The sequence below is a fragment of the Triticum dicoccoides genome, chromosome 1A (assembly GCF_002162155.2).
Source record: "Triticum dicoccoides isolate Atlit2015 ecotype Zavitan chromosome 1A, WEW_v2.0, whole genome shotgun sequence".
NCBI lineage: Eukaryota > Viridiplantae > Streptophyta > Magnoliopsida > Poales > Poaceae > Triticum > Triticum dicoccoides.
In genome coordinates this window covers 266,482,500-266,494,548 of record NC_041380.1, presented here as the reverse complement: position 1 = coordinate 266,494,548, position 12,049 = coordinate 266,482,500, and positions in this window count along the sequence as shown.

The following is a 12,049-nucleotide window of genomic DNA, read 5'->3' as shown; positions in this document are numbered from 1 at the left end:
CGGAGCCACATAGCAGCAGCGAAGGGGCCACTTCCTCATGGCGTCGCCGACCGCCATCACGACCTCCTTGCTGCTCTCGACCACGGTCGCGGTTGTCGTCCCGGGGGGCGCGGGAGAGGCTGCGACGCACCCTCTCCCCCCAGCCCCTGCCGTTCCTGGAGCCGTCACGGCCCCGACGATCTCGGTCTTGGTCCTCCCGACGGTGGTCATCTTCGTCGTCATCACGCCGTCTACAGGAGGAGCGGCAGGGTGGCAGATGCGCTCATTGCGGTCTCGCGGCGCCGACTCGCCATCGACGACGTGGATGCGCCAGTCATACGGGGTGGTGACGATCTCTGGCCCCGTTGAGTCTTCGTGGATCGCCAGGCAGATGAGCACGTGATGCTCCAGGCCGCGCCGCCCGTAGACCGGCTGCCCACCGCTATGGCCAGGGAGGGTTATCGAGTTCACCCGAGGTACCTTGCTCGGGCAAACCGTCCAAGCCTAGAGGCCAACAACCCTCGTTTGGGTCTTCAGCTTGGTCACTGGCTCCACATAGTCCAGGGTGCAGCGGGTGCCGATGGCGGCCGCAATGGACTGGTCATCCCAGGCATGAAGTGGTAGACCCTCCAGGCAGAGGCGGACATGATGGTTGAGGTCGACGTGCTCCAGATGAGCCTCGAGGCGCCACGGACGCACTTGCAGATGGGCCGTGCCGAACGGCAGCTCACGCTAGCTGACAACAGACGCGTAGTGATGCTGGTGGACGAAGCGGATGAGGTAGGCCTCCGGGTTGTGGTCGGTGATGAACACGTCGGCGGCCAGCATGCTGGTGCACTTGCAGACAAGGGTGTTGACTACATCCTTCGTGGCCGTCACCTCCCTGTCGAACCAGGCGACGGTAGCATTGGAGCCTAGCACTGCAGCCTCCTGCAGCATGGCCGGGGTCGCATGTACGGTGGTGTGCACCTCTGCCGGGTATGCCCCGTGGTCGCCATTCCATGCCATTGCACCGGCTGGAGGGGGAGGCGGCGGAGGCGGAGTAGGAGCACGGGGAGGCGCCTGTGAGGGGGGCTGCCACGCCAGGGCAAAGGCAGGTCGACGACCACCCGCGCAGACCCCAGGGCGACGATGCGGAGCCGGCTTGTTGGTGCACTCTCTCGCACGATGACTCGAGCGGTAGCAGTGACGACAGGTGATAGGATTTTTGCAGTGCTTGGCCTTGTGACGAGGTAGGAGGCAGTGGAAGCATCTATTTTGAAGACAGTCGGGGATGGGCGAACACATCTTGAAGGATGGAGCAGGCAGAGCAGGAGCAGCCGGGAGGCGCGGGCGACGGGATACGACCTGCTGCCATGGCGCAGCGCCCTCCTCCTCGAGCCCCTCCCCGGTCGGCAAGGTTGAATGCGTGTGGGCGTGGGAGCGAGTCACCTCTGTCGTCGCATTGAAGCAGGCCAGCCACCCACCCATCCGCGGAGGGGAGTTATTGCGGGCAGAGGCGGACGAGGCGTCGTTGGCATTGAAGGTGGGCAAGCACGCGGCGTGGCCGGTGGGTGGAGCAGCCCCTTGCTGACTGTGTGGGGGGGGGTGTCTCCAGGACCTGAGCGACGTCGCTGGTGGCAAAGGACGGCCTGCCCGGCGGTGGCAGGGGAGGCGTATCCCAGATCCGGTCTCGATCCAGATCCGCAACATCGCGGGCGCGATCTGTCGGAGCCGCCAGAGGGAAATCCGAGAGGAGCGACGACTGGGGGGCTGCGGGATGCAGGGTTGGGTAGGGGCGGGGGAGGGTGGTGGTCGAGGGCGCCGGAGCGGCCGCCATCGATATGGGTTGCGTGTCGCCGCTGCAGACGCGAGAGCGAGAGCGAGGGCACATGGTTTGTGACTGTCTCTCCGTACGCGTGGTTTGATTCCCCTACCGGACCTTGATTATTGATCATGTTTGACTTGAAAAACTCCTAAATGGTCATGGTTTGCAAGCATTCATCATGTCTGAAATGAACTAGCGGTCTGTGCAAAACATTGAACATGGCATATGCAAAGTTGATCGGACAGGAGCAATAAGGTCATATTGAGCCTTGTTGTGTCATTCGGTCGAACAGGTCGTGGGCAGCGCGAGCGCCGCCGGTGCTCATGCTTCTCCGTGCCCGAACGAGCCGCGGCGAGTGACATACGTCCATCAGTGACATTTGCGTGGGCGGAAAGCTCTTCGGAAAGCCCCAACCGGCTATCGAATCCTCCTCTGTCCCAACCTGGTCCGAGAGTGCAATCCTTTTCGGCGATGGGATGGATGGGGGGAAGACAACTGCTCGTCCATGTCCGCATCCGCTCCCTGCGACACCGCAACTTCCCTCTCTCGCTGCCGGCGTCATTGGTTCCTCCTAGTGATGTTCTTCGGCTTGCACGACGAAGCCAAGGGCGGGACACCGACGGACAAGGCGGACGCAGCCTCTGCCGCGACGGTCGGGGACGGGCTGGACGACATCTAGGGTGGGGAATGAGGGTCGGCGGTGAGGATGGTGAGCAAGGGTGGCGGACGGCGAGGGCTCGGACGCGGGAAGGTTGGAGGAAGGCGGGAGGAGGGGGACGAGTTTGGGGAATTTGGTGTGATTTGTGGTGGGGTAGGGCTCGGGTCCGACGTGGCGGACGTGCCCATATCCCCATATATTTGGGTTGGATATGAGGGGTGCCGGTCAGCCCAAGCGTTTGGGGTCCGTTTGAGGCATTCGTTTTGATCGGGTTTTTTGACCGCTCAGTGACCGTCCGCTCGAGTTTGAGGCGCCCGACTGTAGATGCTCTAAGACACCAGCATGTCCACCCCAACCAAACGCAGAAAATGCGCACCTAGGTGCAACAAAAAGACACCCGTTATAATAATGATATTGGAAGTGCAAATGTGAAAGCGAAAAAAGTAAAGACATGGTGAGCCTTCTCTATTCGCCGCCAGTTCAAGGCGCTGGCCAATGCCTTAGATGCCCTGCTCCACAAAATAGGAATCACAGAAGAAGTAACATAACACATGTTGTACACATGAACCAACAAGAAAACATAAATTTGCTGGAAGAAGACACGCATAAAAACACAACGCATGAAGATAATCAACTATATTAAACATGCAAATCAAACAAGTTTGACACAGCGAACGTGAAGGATAATGAGAGATGGTTCACCCAATCGAACAACAACACCAACGAATCCTATGGATGTCACGAAGCAAGCAAACCTATCAAAGGATTAAGGATTAGACCACAACACCTCATCAACACAAAGCATACAAAAATGATCGAAGAAACAGCTCAGGTCAGAGAACAACAGTCAAAGAACCACTACAAACGAACGACAAGAAGTAGGTCGCAATATCTGCAAGGGTGAGGGGAAGGAACACTTATGGTGAGAGCGCAGAAGAGATGACACATGCCCAGGAGACCATGCCACGGTAACCGCAACCTCATCCCGGACCTTTCTCGGCAGAACCGAAAACAGTCGTTGGGCACCCTCGACTTCCCTCCGCCCTCACCTACCTTAAGCACAAGACGATGGACACCGCGCTCACATCGACCCTCAGGAGGATCAACAGATAGGCTCACTGTCACATCCCTAGTTCTGGCCTGACCTATGCTTGCTTCCATGTGTGCATCATGTTTAAATTCAAATGAAATTTGAATTGAGGAATTTTCAAAAAGCCTCAGGAAACCTCTAAAAATAACCAACATTGAAATCTTCTCAAATGAGTCCAAGAAAATGTTCCTGTTATTCCATAGAAATATTGGTAAGAGGTAAAATTCAAACCAATATTTTTGGAGTCACAGAGATATTTATTTTGGCCATTTGAATTAATCCAATAACTATTTGCTTTGGATTTATATTTAATATATATTAAATATGACTCCAATAATTCTGGAAGTTTGTGAGTGGCTTTGTATATATTTTAGCAAGCCACATAAAAACCTACAGAATTTATTAAAATGATTTAGTTGCTAAACTAAATCAAAACAGAGGAAGAAAAAAAATTAGAAAACAATAAGTAAAAAGAAGGAGAGAGAGAAACCTACCCGGCCCAGCTCCTCCAGCCACTTACCTGGCGCCACCAACCGGCCCAGCACGGCCCAGCCCACCGCTGCTTCCCCCCCCTGTCGTCTTCCTCCCTCGCCAGAAGGACAGAGGCGTGTCCCCCGCGCGCGCGCTCGCCCCTGGCCACCTCCTGCTTCCTCCCCGGCCCCTTCTAGCGACGCCGGAGACAGCCACGCGCCCCCCAGGCCTCTCACTCTCTCCCCGAGCTCCTCTCCTCCTCTGGCTCTCTCGCACGCAGCCACCGAACACACCCGCCGCCGACGACGAGCACCACCGCGGCCACCGTCCACCCCGTGCCTCTCCGATGAGTCCAGCGGAACCGCCATCGCCTTCTGCGTCCTCCACACCAACCCATTCGACCGCAGGAGCCCTGTAGCGTCTTCCCGGAGCTCGTCCCCAACCTTCGGCCGCCGGTGAACTTTCGAGGATTCGCGAGCTCCAGCCCCTCCCCGGCCTCGCCGTTGCCTCTACCGGATCCGCTGTGAGCTCCTCTTCCATTCCCCCTCCTCCCCGCGCTCGTTCCCGCACTCTAGCCGCCCTTTTCACCGGAGCCGATTGCTCCTCGCCGCCGGCCATGGCGCTGCCGTGGCCAGGGCCACCCCAGCTTGCGCCCGAGCATGTTACCAAGTTCGCCGCCCTCCCAGGAGCCTGCAGAGCCCTTCCATTTCCCCTCTAGTGCACCGCAGCGCCGTGTTCGACCTCGGCCGAACTCCGGCGGCCACCTAGGTCGTCGCCGATGCCGATTCCGGCCGCCCCGACCCCAACCGACTCCACCAGAAGCTGCGGCATGTTCCCAGCTATCCATAGCCACCCTCCGCGGCTCGTTTGGTTGCCGAAACGGCCAAACTCACTTCCGCCGCCGCGTCGGGCTCGCCGGCGGCTAAACGCCGGTATAGCCGATGTTGACCTTGACCATGGGTGGGCCCTGGTTGACTCTCCTGAGTCAATGACAGGTGGGGCCCAGCCCTGTTAACTATTTAGGATTAGTTTAAATTAATTTTAGTTTAACTAATTACACTGACACGCGGGACCCACTGTCAGGTTTGACCCGAACCGTGTCCCGTTGACCCGCTGATGTCACACTGACGTCAGGCTGACGCAGTAATTGATTTTCTGGATTTATTTTAATTCAGGAAATTTCAGAAAATACCCCCAAACTTCTAAAAATCATATAAAATCAACCGTAACTCCAAATGAGATAAATTTTATATGAAAAATTATCAGAAAAATTCAAGGAACCCATCTGTACCATTTTCATGCATGTTTGAACAATGTTTGTCCTCTGTTTTGGACAAAACAAATAAAGGGCATTTAAATAACCATATATGGAGTTGGAATTTGAATCATGTATTCAAACCAACTTCATTTAAATCAGGTGCATTAGCCCAAAACACATTCATATTGCCATGTCATAGCATGCATCATATTGTGCATTGCATTGATCGTGTTTCTTCTGTGTTTGCCGGTGTTGTTCCCCCTCGATAGACGTTGTACCGATGATGTGATCGTTGACACTGATGAAGACTCAATGCTATCTTCAGAAGTGCCAGGCAAGCAAAACCCCCTTGTTCATTCTGATACAATCCCACTCTCTCGCTCCTGCTCTCTTTTACCGCATTAGGACAACAATGATTCATCTGTAACTTGCTGCGGTAGCTGAACCCCTTTATCCTCTGCATGACCTGTCATTGCCACAGTAAATAGATGAAACCCACTAGCATGAGTAGGAGTTGTTTGAGCCTTGTTGTGCCTACTCATTCATGCTTGTTTGTCATGCCTGCTACTGCTTAGAGTTGAGTCAGGTCTGATTCATCGGGAATGAATCAGAGGTGTGTGAGCATGTCCTACTGTGTGTGAGCTAAGTGTGTGAACACGATTTGGTAAAAGGTATCGGTGAGAGGCCATGTAGGAGTACATGGTGGGTTGTCTCATTGAAGCCGTCCTTAGGAACTGAGTTCTGTGTTTGTGATCCATGATTCAGCTACTACCATACATTGGGCCCTGAAATATGACCCTGCTCGACTTCTTATTCACCCAAGTCCTCTGTCCAGGAGTTGCAAGTAGTTTCTGGTGTTTGTAGCTTACTGGAGGCCGTGGACAGCGCTGACCGTAGGGGTGGGCTGTGATGCGGTAGGTACGTGGCACGGTGTATCGGATACCCGTTAGGTATCTCGGGAACCCTGCACGCATCATTTGGGGCTGTGAGCGAAACTCCGGCCGGATCTCCTCATGGATGGAACCCGAATAGGCGATAAACCTGGACTAGAGACTTGAGTGTTTAGGTAGGTCATGGTCTACACCCACGTCGGCTTTCGCTTGAAGTCTGCCGAGCACATGTCGTGTGCAGACGCTAAGTGGTGGAAACATGTATGAAGAAGTACCCTGCAGGGTTAACATCATCTATTCGAATAGCTGTGTCCGCGGTAAAGGACTTCTGGGTTGCTTATGTCAGTTCATAGACAAGTGAAAGTGGATACCCTAAAATACGCAAGATAAGCGTGAGTGCTATGGATGGCGTTCTCGTAGGGAGACGGGAGCGGATCCATAGTGGTGTATTGATATGGTGAATATGTGGACTCGTGTGCGCCACCTCAAAAGAGTTACTTGCAGTCGTAGTTCAGGATAGCCACCGAGTCAAAGCTGGCTTGCTGCAGTTAAACCCCACCATCCCCTTTATTGATAATGATGCATATGTAGATAGTTCTGATGTAAGTCTTGCTGGGTACATTTGTACTCACGTTTGCCTATTTTATGTTTTTGCAGAGAGACGTCAGTCTCGCTAGTAGTTCCGCGTGGTCTTCGACGTTTAGCTTGTTACCTCAGCTACGATCTTGTGCCTCGGCAGGATTTGGTAGATAGTCAGGCTTCTCAGCCTTTTTCATTTATAGATGTCTGTACTCAGACATGATAGCTTCCGCTTGTGTTTTGACTTGTATGCTCTGAATGTTGGGTCATGAGACCTATGTTTGTAATATTCCGCTCCTCGGAGCCTAATGAACAAATACTTGAGTCGTAGAGTCATGTTGTGATGCCATGTTGTACTTGCACATATCGAGCATATTGTGTGTATGTTATTGAAATGCTTGGTATGTGTGGGATCTGACTATCTAGTTGTTTATCCTTAGTAGCCCCTCTTACCGGGAAATGTCTCCTAGTGTTTCCACCGAGCCAGGGTAGCTTGCTACTGCTCCGGAACACTTAGGCTGGCCGGCATGTGTCCTTCTTCATTCCTGTGTCTGTCCCTTCGGGGAAATGTCACGCGATGGATACCGGAGTCCTGTTAGCCCGCTACAGCCCGGTTCACCGGAGTCCTGTTAGCCCAGTGCTACAGCCTGGATTCACTCGCTGATAACCGACATGTTCGATGCTGGGTCATGGATGCCTGTCCCTGTAAGTTTGTGCCACTTTGGGTTTACGACTAGCCATGTCAGCCCGGGCTCCTTATCATATGGATGCTAGCGACACTATCATATACGTGTGCCAAAAGGCGCAAATGGTTCCGGGCAAAGGTAAGGCGACACCCGTGGGAATATCGTGCGTGAGGCCGCAAAGTGATATGAGGTGTTACATGCTAGATCGATGTGGCATTGAGTCGGGGTCCTGACAGTGTTGGTATCAGAGCTTGACTGCCTGTAGGATTACCAAGCCAAACTGGTCGAAGTTGAGTCTAGAAATTCTTTAGTTATATAAGGGAATTGATTGTGGGATGGAACGTAAGGCTCTTTTTACTCCTTATACCTTATGCCCTTCTGATCCGAGTCATCTTATCTTCCCTACGGGGTTAAGGAACTAGGCTTTCTCTTCTTTCTATCAGGATCACGTGTTACTAATCCGTAGACTTATAGAATTGTTGGGCTTAAGCCTCTGTTCAGTTTCTACTACTTCCGTATGTTAACTGTTGATCTCGAAACCTTGATGTTGTGCTTCCGAGTGGTTATGCCACCATTTTTCTGAATGTCTCAAATCTTTTCTGAGCATTTACAACCGTTATGCCGTCCGAGTCATCCCAGGTTTCTAAACAGTCTGATGCATTTGCAAATCCCTTCTTCCCGTTCCCGATGTCCTTTTGGTCAGATTAATCACACAAATTAGTGAGTTGAGGTACTTTATTGCCTCGACATATATGTTGGAGTTAATAATTATGACCCTAAGTGCTTAGGGGATCATCTAGTGGTCTAGCCATGATATGTGTTTCCAGTGTGATGATTCTGGCCGTCATTATCGAAAGCATACCGTGATGCCATTTAGTTAGTAGGCATTCTATTCCTGGGTTCTTGAACCCGAGATTCACTCTACTTACTTCATGTTGATAGTGTTTGCTAGTTCCTTTAGGATATTAGTAATTTTGCGATAGTCCTCGAGGTCCGTGGTATTTCCTTCTTCCAAATACCATGAACCATTCTTGGCAGGAGTTCTTTTGAACCAAAAGATCACAACCAGAGTGCTCTTGATGAGTTCTCCATTCCACATTGTGAATCTGCATGTCCTTCCTTTTCAGCATGGGTTATCCGGAAGAAATATGCTGAATTTGTTCGGCATACTAATCCATGTATCTACAACTCAGAAAATTGTATGTTCCATTGAGTTGTCCCTCTTTAGTTGTATTCCAGTCTTCATCTATCCGTTGATAGTCCAGAGTATGCATGCATTCGTTTATCGATGCTTATTATTCTTGTGGTCCGTCGAGCCATTCTATTCTGGAATGACTAGGAGAAACAAACTCCAGTACCTCATCCATATCCAGGATCGGGTCAAAGAAGTTGTGCTCTGCAGATCAAATTGTTAATCCAGCTTTTGTTCTGCTCTACCTTGGAGTATTACCATCTTTATATCGGGATTGTTATAGGAATTGCACACCATCCTATGAACTCTTGGTACAGTGATACTTCTTGCCATCATTGCTCATTCCTCGGTTCCTATGTTATTGTAACCGGAATGCCGACAAGTGAATCGCGGTGTGTGAAATCAATACTCCTAGCAACCTTGTTGCTTGGTAGTTAAAGGACAATAATTTCATTCTTAGCGTGTTGGTTCTTGAATCATCATTCTAAGACTATTCGTGCTACCTAGTCTTTATTTCTGGTGCACTCCTCGATCATTAAGTTAGGATTATTTCAATCCCTCGCTTCTTTGATCATATCATCTTGCCCTGAAAAGCAAGGTCTTTCTCGAGCTTAATAACATATTGGTGGTTCGTAATTTTCCGAATATCTTCTCGGAAGTATTACCAGGTTGTCACCTGACTGTTATGTTGAGCTCGTGATCAAGTTGGTTCCTTGTAAACCACCCCTTCTCCAAGAGTCTGTGTTGGGTACCCCTGAGCGCTTTGGTCAAGCTAAACAACAACTTGGAGAGTTGGAAGATGGAAGCTTGTCCGACTTAGTTCATTTTAAGGGATGTCTTGTATGTGTGTTGAAGAAAGATGATATCCTCATCAATTGATCCTCGAGACCAGTTGTTGGAGCTATTGTCTTGCCAAAACTTTGATTTGAGTATGGGCTATTCTCAAATCAAATCAGAACCAACGATGTTCGTAATGTTGTCTTACTCATGGATTTTCCCTCGAGCATACACCATTATGTCTTTTGGGTCTGACCAATACTATCACCTTGTTCACATAGTTATGGAATTCCATCTCCATGGAAACCTGGATGAATTGTTGTTGAGCCCATTGACAACATCCTTATCTCCTCCATGATTTTGCTGAACATTAAGCTAGTACTGGAAACTTTTGTAAGCATTATCTTCGTGTTTCGTTCATGAAGAATATGCTTGGATAAAAGAAGTGATTTCCTCTGATTCACGTGCATTGGTGCAAGCTGTCGCCGTGAGTTCGAGAAAGATTGTTTTTGTTTTCTTTGGAATCATCCCAAGTCAGTCATGCATCTGCGAAGTATTCTATGGTCTGATAGACTGATCATCTTCATTCTATACGTACCCCTAGTACACCAAGCCACTTATTGATTTGTTCAAGGAGAAGAAGCTCCTTCTTAAGAGTATACCTTACGTAAGGACTTTGATATCCTCGATGATGGTTCCCCACCGGAACTCGGTAGTGTTTTATTGTAAGACTACCATGTGATCATGTTTGTCTGGGACAACATGTTCACATGTGTGTAGCAGAACCAACTCATGTTTTGGAGCTTGCTATCGTAGTTCACTCCCCGAGAATCTCGCAACGTCATCTCGTCGATTTGTGTTGCAAACTTTCATTTTTCTTCCTAGACTCGATGAGTCTGGAATATCCTGACACCAACCAGATCTGAATCTCAGGCAGTTATGATGGTTGGAACATTTCCCAAGAACTATAATATTGGTCCCTCGATAACCGGTAAGGTGGATGTCGTGGCCAACACACCCAGCCGGAAGACCTATTATTGTAGTATCTTGATAGAAGAAGTTGGCCACCTCCCCATAAGGATTTCGTAGGATCTACTCCCTAGTTGTTCCTTAGGGATTTTTGTGTTCCGAAGTCCGACCTTTTACTTGATGTTCTAGATATCAAACCATATCTATGAATGGGATACACTAGCACATCAAGGAGAACATTAGAAGCGGAGTGCTAAATATCTCTCGGTCGATCATCCAGATTTTATTTCCTTGGCCCCGCCAAGGGTGAAATCTGAGAAAGTGTTATCTTCCTTTGCATCTGCATCATCCATCATCATTCATCATGGTAGCAAGTTGTGTTGCCAGGATCCTTGACACGGATATTGGTAAAATCTTGATGATTATGGAAATGCTCAAGTTCTTGAGAGCACGCGCAAGTGCTAGGTTTGATCGTCGGCATTAACTGTATAGTGCTCTCAGTTTCCTCGGCAATGCTATGACCTTTTCAAACAGTGAATTCACTCTCTATTGTTGGGTTCTTCCCCAGTTACCAGAATCATTCCCAGCATTTGCATTTTGTTCCCAGCTTGCACCGTCAATGTGCCATTCTACCATGGGTCTCTTCCATTTCCGGTGGTAAGTAAATTCATCCATTACGTTGTCTTCAACAAGGTAATCCACATCATCCAAGTTCGAGTATGCCATTCTACCGACCCCCTCCAAACGATCACTCGAGAATTGCCTTAGGCTGGTTTAAAGAGTTTCAATGATCTCTGAATCAAAGGTAATTCTTTTTGCCACTTAAGGGGATATATATACAAGTCACCATCCTTAAGATGCCTCGTTGTGGTATCATGGCAACTCAACTCCTCGCTGCGCTGACAACCGATTACCACCTTCTTAAGCGTGAAATTGTTGTCTACCTAGTGAACCTTCGTCATCTGCTTCACTCCATTCCTATGGATGTGTGCTTCATGTCCCAACTCGAGAGATGTTGCTATGTTTCCTTTCGTGAGTTGATCCCGAGTTGTCCGATCTTTGAGAAGATCGATTCCGTAGAGTTTCCTTCTGTCATCGTCATGTTGGATGGAGATTTCGAAGGCAAGACATCAAGTTCAATTTGAGCCGGACAACCAACAACCTCGAGAAGGCAGTTGGATCATGAAGTTTGTGTTACTTAGTGTCCCCTTTGTCTTCTTACCTCGCGTCTTGAATCTCGGGACGAGATTCTTGTTTAGTGGGGGTGAGTTGTCACATCCCTAGTTCTGGCCTGACCTATGCTTGCTTCCATGTGTGCATCATGTTTAAATTCAAATGAAATTTGAATTGAGGAATTTTCAAAAAGCCTCAGGAAACCTCTAAAAATAACCAACATTGAAATCTTCTCAAATGAGTCCAAGAAAATGTTCCTGTTATTCCATAGAAATATTGGTAAGAGGTAAAATTCAAACCAATATTTTTGGAGTCACAGAGATATTTATTTTGGCCATTTGAATTAATCCAATAACTATTTGCTTTGGATTTATATTTAATATATATTAAATATGACTCCAATAATTCTGGAAGTTTGTGAGTGGCTTTGTATATATTTTAGCAAGCCACATAAAAACCTACAGAATTTATTAAAATGATTTAGTTGCTAAACTAAATCAAAACAGAGGAAGAAAAAAAA